Source organism: Oreochromis niloticus, linkage group LG6 (genome assembly GCF_001858045.2).
Source record: "Oreochromis niloticus isolate F11D_XX linkage group LG6, O_niloticus_UMD_NMBU, whole genome shotgun sequence".
Lineage (NCBI taxonomy): Eukaryota > Metazoa > Chordata > Actinopteri > Cichliformes > Cichlidae > Oreochromis > Oreochromis niloticus.
In genome coordinates, this window is record NC_031971.2 from 1,505,822 (window position 1) to 1,519,088 (window position 13,267).

Consider the following 13,267-nt stretch of genomic DNA (forward strand, 5'->3'; position numbering starts at 1 on the left):
AATGTTTTAAATACATAGTTAATATGCAGATTCACATATTGTGACACAGTCAGACATGAGGAAATGTTCTGTTAAACATTCCCCTCCTGACAGCTGATGATTGAGGTGTTACAGAAACTAATGCATGGTAAAATCTAATTAGTTCCTAGAACTCAAAAAAAAAAAAAAAAAAAAAACTATGCAAACCTGTAGCCTCAAAAAACTGAGTAAAGTTTATTTAAGATGACTGTTAGGAAAAGTTATTCATTGCAAATATACAGCACTAAGAATAACTTGATGTTTCTGACTGCAATAACCACCAATTGTTTACCCAGTGACAAACATTTAATTAAAAAAAATGGTGGTACCCTGATTATGATTCAAAAAGAATAATTAACAACACGTCTTGTAATGGTGTTAAAATAAACCCAACTTTTATTTTCAAATGTAAAAAATTATATCAGCCAACATACTGGACAACAGATAATTGCCATCATTGTTATAATCTTACAATGAAACATAGTCTCAGATTTAATTACTGTGAAATTAAGTTAAGCTTTCCACAGCTTTGTTTTGCAAGTTGCATTACTTATATAATCAAAATAAAATGTATTTAATGTTCAGTCACAAGTGCAGTCTCTAGTTTAAACAACACATTTGTTTTTCATTCAAACACAGAAGCTGGTATATTGTAATATTTTGAGGATGTCTTGTTTCCAGTCCTGGTATTGCTGCCTGAATGATTGTCATGGATCGAGGTGAGTAGTAATATACCGGTACATCACTAGGCGAATCATCATTTTATTTAAGTATCTTAATTTTCGGAATGGTGATCCAAGAGCTTGCTGGTTTTTAACGTATCAGAATCCCACAAATAGTTTCTTGCGATACTTCTGAAAAACCTTGACCATCCCGAGAGCCCAGCCGCAGTGATGCCTTTTCTTTCAAATGCTGTTTATGTGATTTTAATTTCCACGAGCGCAAATGTCCAAGGCGTCCCAAATTATTTACAGTTTGCGCTCTTCTTTTTGTCTCAAGTAGTCAGGTAACCACGCAAGCCTATCACTTACTAGAGCGGGGGCCCAAGCTATTGTGCAACCATTTCTGAGTGTGTGTGTGTGTGCGCGCGCGTGCACCTGCCCCGATATCAGCTCTAATAATGTGTCGTCGCAAACGAAACGGCTCTTAGAGCCGAGTCTTTGAAGTGAATGACGCGAGCCGGCTCCTTATCGGGAGCCGTGGGTTTTTTTTTTCTTCTTTCTCTCACCCTCTCTTCTGCTTCACCCATATGTGAGCCTCGTGCTCTGTGCTGGGAAGAGGGGGAAGGGGCGGTAGTTGTGTTCATATTTTTTCATATTTATATTTAATTGCATTGTGGTTTGCAGTTTTTTGTGTTGTTTCACGTTAAATTTGTTTAAAAGGAAAAAGCTGAAAATTTAAATAGTTAAAGGTTGAAATGTAAATTGTTGGTTTTTGTATTATATGATTTATTCATTACATTTTATGTGGAGTGAATAAACAAGAGTATATTTATGGTGGCCCCCAGAGACAAAGGACGTACAAACTCTAAAACATGTAAAAAAATCTCCAAAACACACAAAAACTCTGAAGCATGTAAAAACTCCAAAACACGTACAAAACACAACAGAAGTGCTTCAGGATGCTCGGCGCAGTGTTGAGCTTTTGTTACCTCGTGGCTACACACGCCAGGAAGTACCAACGACCTGATTTGGTGTGTGGTAGTAACAGGTAAATGAACTTTTTTTTTAATTATTTGAATATATATGAGTGCTTGTGTATAAATACACAAAAAATATACATATGCTTTCAATTGTGTAATTTAAGTGATCAATGTAGATCTGTTTTGGAAGTTCAGTTAACGCTTAAATGTGCTTTGGAGTTTGTACGTGCTTTGTCTCTAGGGGCCACTGTATATATTTATATATAAAAATATATAAATAAAATGATGGGTTTTTTTACATTAGTAATTCCGTTTGTGTGTAATTTTATATTGTTGTTAATAATAAATTAATTAATGCAAAAAAACAACCTGAAAAGCCGGTTCGGAGCCGGAAGAGCCGGCTCTTTTTAGTGAGCCGAGCCGAAAGAGCCGGTTCTCTAAAAAGAGCCGGAAATCCCATCACTAATCAGCTCGCTCACGTGAGTTCAGGTTTCACTGGAGTTCACATGGTTTACCCAGCGGTTTTAATTTAATCAAACCCCTAGTTGTTTTCATTGAACTACTTTTTATGGATTCTGCATATGTCTCACCAAACAGTTATATCAGGTTCTTCATTATTCATTGATCTTCATTCTATCACCTCAGACGTCTGTTGAATTTTAAGCCTTTTCTTTCCAGGCATGACTTGGAAACTGTCATCCATGCTTTTATAACCTCATGCTTGGATTACTGCAACTCTCTTTTAATACGGGTTGGCCAGGGCGTTCTGTCACGCCTGCAAATGGTACAGAATGCTGCAGCACAGTTTTTAACTGGTAAAAGAACATTTGAGCCTATTACTGCAGTTCTGGCCTTATCGTTCACTCCAGTCAGCTGAGCAGCTGTTGCTCTCAGTCCCTAAATCATGGCTATAACCTGGAGGTGAGCGAGCATTCTCTATTGTGGCCCGAAGCTTTGGAACGATCTTCCTCTGCCTATTAGGCAATCTATATCAGTAGTTTTTTTGTAAAAAAAAACCCCTCCAGATTTAAAAACAAAACAAACAAAAAAAAAAAAACGAGACACTTGTAATGTCTTGTAATGGTGTTAAAATAAACCCAACTTTTATTTTCAAATGTAAAAAATTATATCAGCCAACATACTGAACAACAGATAATTGCCATCATTGTTATAATCTTACAATGAAACATAGTCTCAGGCCCGACGATTTGGAACGATCTTCCTCTGCCTATTAGGCAATCTATATCAGTAGTTTTTTATTTTAAAAAAATCCAGATTAAAAAAAAAAACAACAAAAAAAACAAGACACTTGTAATCTGGGGCCCTGGGGAACAGAGTCTGAACATGGGTTGCACGTGGGTTACACGTCACTTCTGCGGGGGGGTCCTCCTGTACAGGGTCACGGGGGCTCTGTCCGCATCCCACTTCTGACACCAGTGTAACATGTGTCTATGCACTTAAGCACCAGACCATTTCCTGTGGTGCACCAAAACATAACCCCAAAGAACACTACAATGCACAAACATAGTTCTGGTCATAGTGCAATACACTTAAGACTTGTTACAATACGTATGATTTCTATAACTGTATATCACATGACAAGTTTAGTTTTAAGATTCAGATAATTATTTATTAAAAGCTAGACATTTTAAATGAGAACTAAAAAGAAAGGTATTTCTTCGTTCCACCCTTTCCCTGTTAATGCCCTAACTGGCCCCCTGGCAAAACTAGACCCGCCCCTGCACATTTACCAGCTGTCAGCCACTTAGAAAAGGATCCTGGTGTTATTTGTCTCTCAGAAACCGTTCTTAACTTCCCTTCAAATCATTCATGTCACCTAAAAGGTAAACCTGTTTCTCCATCACCTGTTCAGCTCTGATGATTCAGTAAGGACATCTCCTGGTTTCATCTTCATGTTTCCCTCTAACCACATATCCAAACCGATATCATGACCAGCAGCTTCTAAGGCTGTGGCTCCAGCAAACATCAGCTGATACTAGAAATTAATATTAAATAAATTCTAACAACAGTTGATCAAGCTTAAACGTGCTGCTGTTGTTTATCCACTGGTGACCTCTTCCTGGCGCAAAGTGGGCGATAAACAAAGAAGAGAGAAAAGCTGATCATTGATCAGTTTCATGATTGAAGTAGCAACAGAAAAGAAGAGGCAGCTGTTCAGCGTAAATACAGAATAAATCCAGATTCGTGTCTCTTTTTTTTCCCATTCTACCTGAGGGACAAATCACATTCCTTTTCAATTCAATACCATTTTCTTCAGTTTGTCTGTGATAAGATTGCTTTCAGAGCCATTGCCCAAGCAAGGGGGATGGTGCATCTGACCTCCTCGGCTGTAATTGGTCCAGTGGACTATGACCAATTGGCCAATCCACCAACTTTTAATGTTTATATCATTTCACAAAAAAACAAAAAAAAAAACCCCAAAAAACCCAGAACAAAACACATTGGCCCATAAAAACAAAAAATTACCATCGGCCCACAGGGCAAATGTATGCCCGATGGTCAGTCCAGCTGTGGGTTAGGGCTGGAATACATAGCTGGAACGTGTATTACCGCTGGAGCGTTATTTTAATATATTTCATCCATAACCCGGCAGGTAGCATAAGAACGCGGAAGGACACCTTTTGCATTCCTCAGGGACGCCTTGGGACATCACAAATTGTCAACATGTTATGCCTTGGGAGTGAGAAGGGGCTGGAAGTAATTAACCAGCTAAGCTGGCTCTGCCCCTTCCTGAGTCTTTTCTGCCAGAGCTTTCTTCCTGTTTAAAGGGAGTTTTTTTTAATTATTGTTTTTCACAGCTGTTTACGGTAGACATCAACCCTTAAAGGTCTCCTATTGCTGATGGAAATCTCACAGTCTAAGAAGGCTAACCTGTGTTACGAGTTCGAAATTGAGGATGAGAGTAAAACAATGATAGTCCAGAAGAGGTCGTTCAAACAATTGATTTTAATGCACGCAGCGTGGAGAGGTGTAAACTGCCAAACATCAGTTGTACATCTCTACCTAAAATACACTCTAGATTGCTTTTATAACATCAGGGTATTGTAACGCCCCTTCTTGCGTTTACAAGCACATAATTTGCATGTACAGAACATTCATGTATTTTAAGAATTAAATGCAAACACAGAGGTTCCTCCTTGTGGCATACTCTTCCGAATATGGTGATGATCTAAGGCCTTTGAGGTCACCTCGGACTGGACCTCTCCTTCTGTCACCTGTAACTAGGCAAACTCAAATGCCACAAGAAGCTGAATACATTCAGGCCTTTGCTCAGCTACTATTTTACTGTAACAATATACTCAGCCTATGAGTTTTGATATATATATTTAACTCAATCATTTTAAAGTGGTTATAACTGCACCTGTCATAAACATGTTAATATTTGATTATGATAACCCCTGTAATACAGATTATATCATAATGCCGAAAGCTTCAATCAATGCTCTGATGAATGATAATTAATGCAATGATAAGGATGATGGTTATATACAGTTCAGCAGTAAACTAACTTCTTTAAATCTTACAATTCCCTCTCATGACCTCTTGCCCACAAGAGGTCACTATACTGTGTCTTGTGTCACCGCTCGACCCACTCTGTCACCTCTAGATCCATTAATGGCACCATGGGCGCCGAAACCACCATTCCCAGGTCCACTACCTTCGCTCTGACCCTCTCTTGCCGCCCCCGGACTCAGCAAACCAGACAATAACCTCCTGTCCTCTAGGTGGTCCAGTAATAAAACACCAGCTCCCACTTGAAAACACTGCATGCTTAAGTGATCTCTGCTCCTTTTCTGGGTCCCTCTCTAGTGGAAATCTTCTTCTGTAAGGGATAAAAACAAACTGCCTCTCTCTGCTACACCTTACTAACCTACTGTGTTCATCTAAGGTTCCTGTCATTATTCAAAGTTGGTCCACGATATCATATCAGGCAAAATGACAAACCCTACTGCCACGTCTGCTTTGTTAAGCTCTTCAGTTAGACTCTGTGCCTGTGTGCCAATGTGTGTGTACATGCGTCTACACGTTTTATTGTCTAAATGCACATGTGGATGTATGTGCACTTGTATGTCAATCTACATCTATGAGTCAATGGTTTTTTCAGATATAAGGCGTTAATGTGAGAAATGTTTCCTGACTATTAACTCCTGATACTGGAGGGACTTTCCGGGTCGCCCAACCTCTTGGGTTTGGCCTTTTACACTTTTACTAAAGAAATTTTTAACAGAGCCCAAAGAGATTTTTATTTTGCTCCTGCGCTTGACAGGATAAGAGAAGTTGTTTTTTTGTTTTGTTTTGAAATTTCCCTTCTGTGTGTGTGTGTACATAAGTAAGCATATGATAATCAACATAACATCCCTGATTTGCACATTATTTTCTGCCCCCGCTGCAGGGCAACATCCTGCATCATGTGGTGGTGAGTCTATGTTGGCTAGTTTAATGCAGATATGTAACAGTTGCTTGATTGCATGGACCACGGAGAGTTGCACAATTTTAATGTATGTGGAGAGTTCAATACACAGTTTAAACATAGGTTACTCACATTTCTAGCCTGATTGTTTCCCAATAAAAGTGAAATCAAACATTGCATTTGATTTCACTTATATATTATCATGTTCTGGGCTCTATCCATTATATTAACTTTATTTAATCTCCATACTCTTTATGTGTGTGAGCAACGCTTTTAGTTTTATTAAACACAAGCCGAGTAAAATGCACACCATCCCCATGTTAGCCTAACTCTCCGCTAAAAAGCACACTTCAAAGTTTTCTATCAGGATTCACGCCTCTTTTGGCTTGAAGCATATACATAACATGCAAAAGTTACTGTTAATGCCAGTTAGACAAGTTTCCATTATCTACAACATTTTGTTTCCCCCGTCTCACCCTCACACGTTTCCTGTTCACTTATTGCATATTTATCTTTAACACCTTTAACCTCAGTAGTTGCTAAGCAGAAACAAAGCAACCTGTGGTCCACCTTTACCCTGTAAAATAAACCCCTGTCATGTTTGTGTCTGTAAGCATGTTTTGCATTCATTCATTACACTCCACGCCATTCCTGCAAGTTAGGAGCTGTAAAGTTAAAAGCTACAACAAGTCCAGGCCTTTGGCCTGGCCTATATTTAAATCATGTGTGTTTGTAAGCGTGCATGCAATTAACCTGCTATGTTCTCATCTTCCCTCAACATGTATCACCTGGACACTCTCACCAGTGAAGCTTAAAACCCTTTTGGACGGAACATCAACTCTAAACAAGCACAGTTACGCATTGTGTATAAAATGAACTCAACCTGTAAATAGATACGTTACTGTTATGACAAACATATTCAATACTATTAAAATAATACTGTACAACATATTATTAATGCAGTCATCATAAGGCAGATTATATGATAGCAATAAAAAATCTCTAAATCCCCAATCCCAACAGGTCCTGCTTTTAAATCTTCCCTGACTTTCCCTTCAAGTTCTGCCTTCTTAGTACAATAATTAGGTCCTCCTAATCCCATTAAATCTGCCATATTGATTCCTTCATGTGTAAATGTCAGATTTGGAGCATCTAAAACTTTACTCCCTCTCTGTTGTTCGAATGCTGTCATAATTAAGGCCTGCAAGTTCACATAAGCCACCACACTATGTGTAGTCAGAACTTTTAGTGAGTGTTCTCTCCCTACATGTACTGTTTCCTATATTATTTTGGCAACCCCTGTTGAATGTTGTACGCATTTAGGGTGCCTTGCTTCTGTTGGACTCAACCTTATGCTAACCTACATAAGTACCTGTCTTAAGAGCGACCTCTGCACAGCTCAGACGCCAGTTGCAAGAGCTCTCTAACATTAGAATCATCAGCTGTGACTTATATAGTGTTATTTCGGTACTGTATACTTCACACATTTTTGAACGTTGTTTATATGGAGAGTTCCTCTTTTTGTGTCTATATTTATTAATATGCCTTGTGCACTACAACTTCCTGTTTTTCAGTCTGGCTGAGCACTTGTTTGTGAGTAAAAACTGGCCTCTACAAGCCTTCATTATTAAAGTACATAAAACAAGATAATGAGCAGATACACATTAAAAATATTTCATATATACAGAGAAAAACCCAACAATCCTGTGACCCCCTACTGAGCAAGCACCTCGGCAACAGTGGGAAGAAAAAACTCCCTTTTAACAGGAATAAACCTCCGACAGAACCATGCTCAGGTACGGGCAGCCATCTGCTGCGACCGCTTGGCGTCAGCTAACAGAGACTTCTTTCAACAGAGAGACCTAATATTTAATAATCCACATTTCATTATTTTGTTCTTCGGTTCAGATTTGGATTCTGTATCGTTCTTTATTTGTTATTATTTATATTTAGATTGTTTTTTGCTAGTCTTGGTTTGTTGTTGTCTGTTTGGGAGCTGACGTAGTCTCTATAAATAAACTTCTTTTGGTGGGGTAGCATCAGGAGAGAAGCTCCAGAGAGGCATCTTCCATGTTAAACACTAAAATATAACAAAAGAGATCTCCTCAACGTGTTGTATATTTTTAATATTTCCTTATTATTTTGTCATAAAATAAATCAACCAAATAACTTAAGCTGTGTGACAGCACCTTGCGTTTACGCCAGGCTGTGAACTGCCCTGAAGCTACACCCCCTTTCACCCAATTTAATTTCTCAATCTTAGTTTAAACTATTCCTGACCTTCTCCTTCTCTCATCTGATCATCTCAAGTACGTCCTGTACCAAATTTGCTTCCTCTTTTCAAGCCCACATTTAATTACAAGCTCTAACACATTTGCCCTATATGGCTGTCTCGACGTGTTTCCTGTCAACTTACAAAGATACCAGAGTTATTCTCAGAACTCAGAGCTGAAGTTCCCCTTTTCTAAGTCTGTATGTTCTACAAGAGAGCAAGTCGGTAAACAAGTTTATCATCACAAAGGTTGTTAGGTAAAGGTCACGTAGACATTTGCTTAGTAACCCTAAAACAGCACATTTCATGTAGCTAATCGCATATATATACAATTTTCAATTCAATTCAATTCAATTCAATTCAATTTTATTTATATAGCGCCAAATCACAACAAAAGTCGCCTCAAGGCACTTTATATTGTACAGTAGATAGCACAATAATAAATACAGAGAAAAACCCAACAATCATATGACCCCCTATGAGCAAGCACTTTGGCGACAGTGGGAAGGAAAAACTCCCTTTTAACAGGAAGAAACCTCCGGCAGAACCAGGCTCAGGGAGGGGCGGCCATCTGCTGCGACCGGTTGGGGTGAAGAAGGAAAACAGGATAAAGACATGCTGTGGAAGAGAGACAGAGATTAATAACAGATATGATTCGATGCAGAGAGGTCTATTAACACATAGTGAGTGAGAAAGGTGAGTGGAAGGGAAAAACTCAATGCATCATGGGAATCCCCGGCAGCCTACGTCTATTGCAGCATAACTAAGGGAGGATTCAGGGTCACCTGGTCCAGCCCTAACTATATGCTTTAGCAAAAAGGAAAGTTTTAAGCCTAATCTTGAAAGTAGAGATAGTGTCTGTCTCCCGAATCCAAACTGGAAGCTGGTTCCACAGAAGAGGGGCCTGAAAACTGAAGGCTCTGCCTCCCATTCTACTTTTAAATACTCTAGGAACAACAAGTAAGCCTGCAGAGCGAGAGCGAAGTGCTCTAATGGGGTGATATGGTACTACAAGGTCATTAAGATAAGATGGGGCCTGATTATTTAAGACCTTGTATGTGAGGAGCAGGATTTTGAATTCAATTCTGGATTTAACAGGAAGCCAATGAAGGGAAGCCAAAACAGGAGAAATATGCTCTCTCTTTCTAGTCCCTGTCAGTACCCTTGCTGCAGCATTTTGGATCAGCTGAAGGCTTTTCAGTGAGTTTTTAGGACATCCTGATAATAAAGAATTACAGTAGTCCAGCCTGGAAGTAATAAATGCATGAACTAGTTTTTCAGCATCACTCTGAGACAGGATATTTCTAATTTTAGAGATGTTGCGCAAATGGAAGAAAGCAGTCTTACATATTTGTTTAATATGTGCATTGAAGGACATGTCCTGGTCAAAAATGACTCCAAGGTTCCTCACAGTGTTACTGGAGGCCGAGGTAATGCCATCCAGAGTAAGAATCTGGTTAGATACCATATTTCTAAGATTTTCAGGGCCGAGTACAATAACCTCAGTTTTATCTGAATTAAGAAGCAGAAAGTTAGCGGCCATCCAGGTCTTTATGTCTTTAAGACATTCCTGCAGTTTCACTAATTGGTGTGTGTTACCTGGCTTCATGGATAGATAGAGCTGCGTGTCATCTGCATAGCAGTGAAAATTTATGCTATGTCTTCTAATGATGCTGCCTAAGGGAAGCATGTATAATGTAAATAGAATTGGTCCTAGCACTGAACCCTGTGGAACACCATATTTAACCTTAGTGTGTGAAGAGGACTCTCCATTTACTTGAACAAATTGGAGTCTATTAGATAGATATGATACAAACCACTGCAGTGCAGTACCTGTAATACCTACAGCATGTTCTAATCGCTCTAATAGGATATTATTTCGATTCTCTGAAATCCTGAGTCAGTTAAACACCTTGCTCATCTCACGGTGTTTTTTTTTTTTTTTTTTTTTCTCAGACTCCCTCGTCTGAGCTCACTATTTTTACCCTGGCATCTCCACCAAAATGTTATGATATCTTCATAGACCCAAAAGTAAGCATATTATTTCCCTAGTCAAAAGTCAAACCGTTCCTCACACAGTAATTCTTAATCTAACAGGATATTATGGTATGATTTTCCTTTGACATATCTGTATGTGCACGCCTAAATTATAACCTCTTATTCTAGAAATCAAAAATAACCCAAATGTCATCGAGTAATCCTAAAACCCCTTTCAAATTAACCCTAAAATCCTGTAACTCCCCCCTTTTTGTGACACATCTCATGTGTTACAAACTCAAAATCCTTCACTCAGGTTAGGGAATTAAAAGAAAAGTTTAGTCCTATCATATTATGTATAAATGCTCCGGAGCTTCAAACCTGTGTTTAAGGAATGAAATCAAATTAATCATCATGTCAAATCCTTTCTTGGCTCCATCCACAGCCTGCATCCTTGAAACGTCCTAGAAACAAAAACCTGTGTGTTAACCAGAACATCACCTTTTATACTCAGTTTCTCCACTTATGATCCAACCTGTGTTATAAAAGAAAAGTTAAAACAGAACAATTATCAGTCATGTGTCCAACCTTAGTCCAGTCTTTTGTCAGTGTCCAGTCGGTCCAACCTATGGTCTGCCTGGTCCGTCCATTCACCTGTCCATTCCCACACATTCACTCAAACGCATTAACATCTGGTAGTGGTAAACGTCCGCACAAATAATCACATTTTCCACTTTCAGCAAACTCAGTGTATTTATATAATCATTTATTTTCTTTTTAGTCGTTTCTAGGAAAATGGGACTCACAATCTGATCAGATCCCCACACGTGGCCTCTTTCCTGCGCCCATTGTAATCTGGAAAAGGTCACCTTATTTTTGTTTTCCTGAGACTTTTGTCAGCGCTGTTATTCATTCTTTTGCAGGCCTGCTTAGAACAAAAATGAGAAAAAAGAGAGCTGAGTATTAGCTCATCAAAGTACAAAACAAAATCACCTGACAGGTTTTTTCTTTATAAGTGCACTGTTACAAACCCCCTTTTTTATCCATGTTTATTAAAACTCCCTCTTTAAAAATAAAACAACAACCTCAAAAATCTTCAACAATCTTAAATTTCACCCATTCAACACACTAAAAACCTCGCCAAAAGCTACACCGTTTCGTACACAACAATAACCCCGGTTAAGCACTTTACCATACTCAGATTCAGCCTAACACCTTATAACAATGTGTCAACACTAATTTATAAACCTCTTAATCAAATTTGCACCTCTGAACAATCTACCCCTCCTTTAAGGCCTCAATCACACACACACAGCAAGCTCCTCTGTCCACATTCACACGAGCTTTCGAACTTTTTGCATACTCAGCCATATCTCAACAATTTAACTTGGCAAGAGAAATACTTTTTTAAACCCCATGCCATTATTCAATTATTTTCATTTTCTTTCTATACTAATCACTTGTTTTGATCACTCAGTGCAAAAGCACTGCTAAGTCACTCTTTTTAAACTACTTTAATCACTTTTTCGTATAACTGATCTCCTTGTCATCTAACTTCTTTTGAGTTTTTCCTCAACGTTACTTTGTCCAAGTGTATTTTATTCAACATCCACACCATTTTAACACTCCTGAAATTAGCAACCTTATTTAATTACATATGTTTGTATTCTTAGCCAGGTTTTAATCGCATTAATCTTCATGAGCTTATCTTTATAAGGTTAGTGCATTTTCTGTTTGTATGTGTAATTTTATCAATGTTTCTTTGTGATCTTTGTGATCTTGTAAATGTTTCTTTTGCAGTGTTTCAGACTCCTTTTGACAGGGTGTGTTTTCTGTCTTTGGCTCATCACTGGTCATTGTTAACGACCTTTCCCCTCTGCCTTTGCGCAGCGGCTTTACCTTTTAGTCCCATCTCCTCCAGTGACACCAGGCTCACTTAGGGACTTAGCGAGCAATCGTGACTGCGCCTTGCCTTAGGTTGTCCCAGGGTTTCGAGGTGGGATCTTACCCGTCATGGGCTATCCAGCCTTCCATGCTCACCTGATACGGGGCCAACTGGGCAAGGGTGTTACCAGATCTAGGGGACACACTGGTTCTGTAAATTAAAGGAGTGTAAACTGCTTTCTTTATTTCATGTGTGTATTAACTTTCCAACAATAATTTCACATGTAACAGTTTGTGTACGTGCGTTTTCAATTCATTAATGTAATTATTAGTTCATGTATTTATTTCTCTCGGTATGTCCCTTTTCTAAAACCTGTAATTAATGTCATTTTATTACTTTTACTTAAACATGCATTCGCTTCATCTTCTCAGAATTTAACTCGTCTGTCTATTTAGTTTTACTAAGTCTTGATCTAAAACAATACACCCTCTTCTCACACACTTTTAAGTATACTAATTTTTGCATTTGTCAGTTTTTTTTTTTTTTTGACTTCATTCACACAATCCTTTCATAATCGTCTCACACACACTGCCTTTTCTCTCAGACTTCCACTTTTTCACTCATTCTCCTATGTACCTACTCAGTCTTATTATTACTTTTATTACTTTGTACAACTCACACAGAATCATTAAAATCCAGTACAACATTCATACACTTATAATCACTCCATACACGCTTTCCTAACAGTCTTAGAGGGAGTTTTAGAGGGAGTTTTATCAAGCGCGCAGATCTCTATCAAACATGCTTGTTTACAATCAGGAAGGGGAAGTAGACAACCCTCAGTAACTGCGTCTGTCCTCTTAAAAGAGAAGAGAAATAAACACATATGGGACAATTCTCCCTATATTAGACAAAATGTGACCTTTACTGGCCATTTCTAAGACATGTTCTTCTCTACTCACGACTTTTGGCCTCCAGAGCATAAAACTTTGAACACAATCTTTTACTTTACCAGAACTAGTGCTTTACCAGAACCCTCAT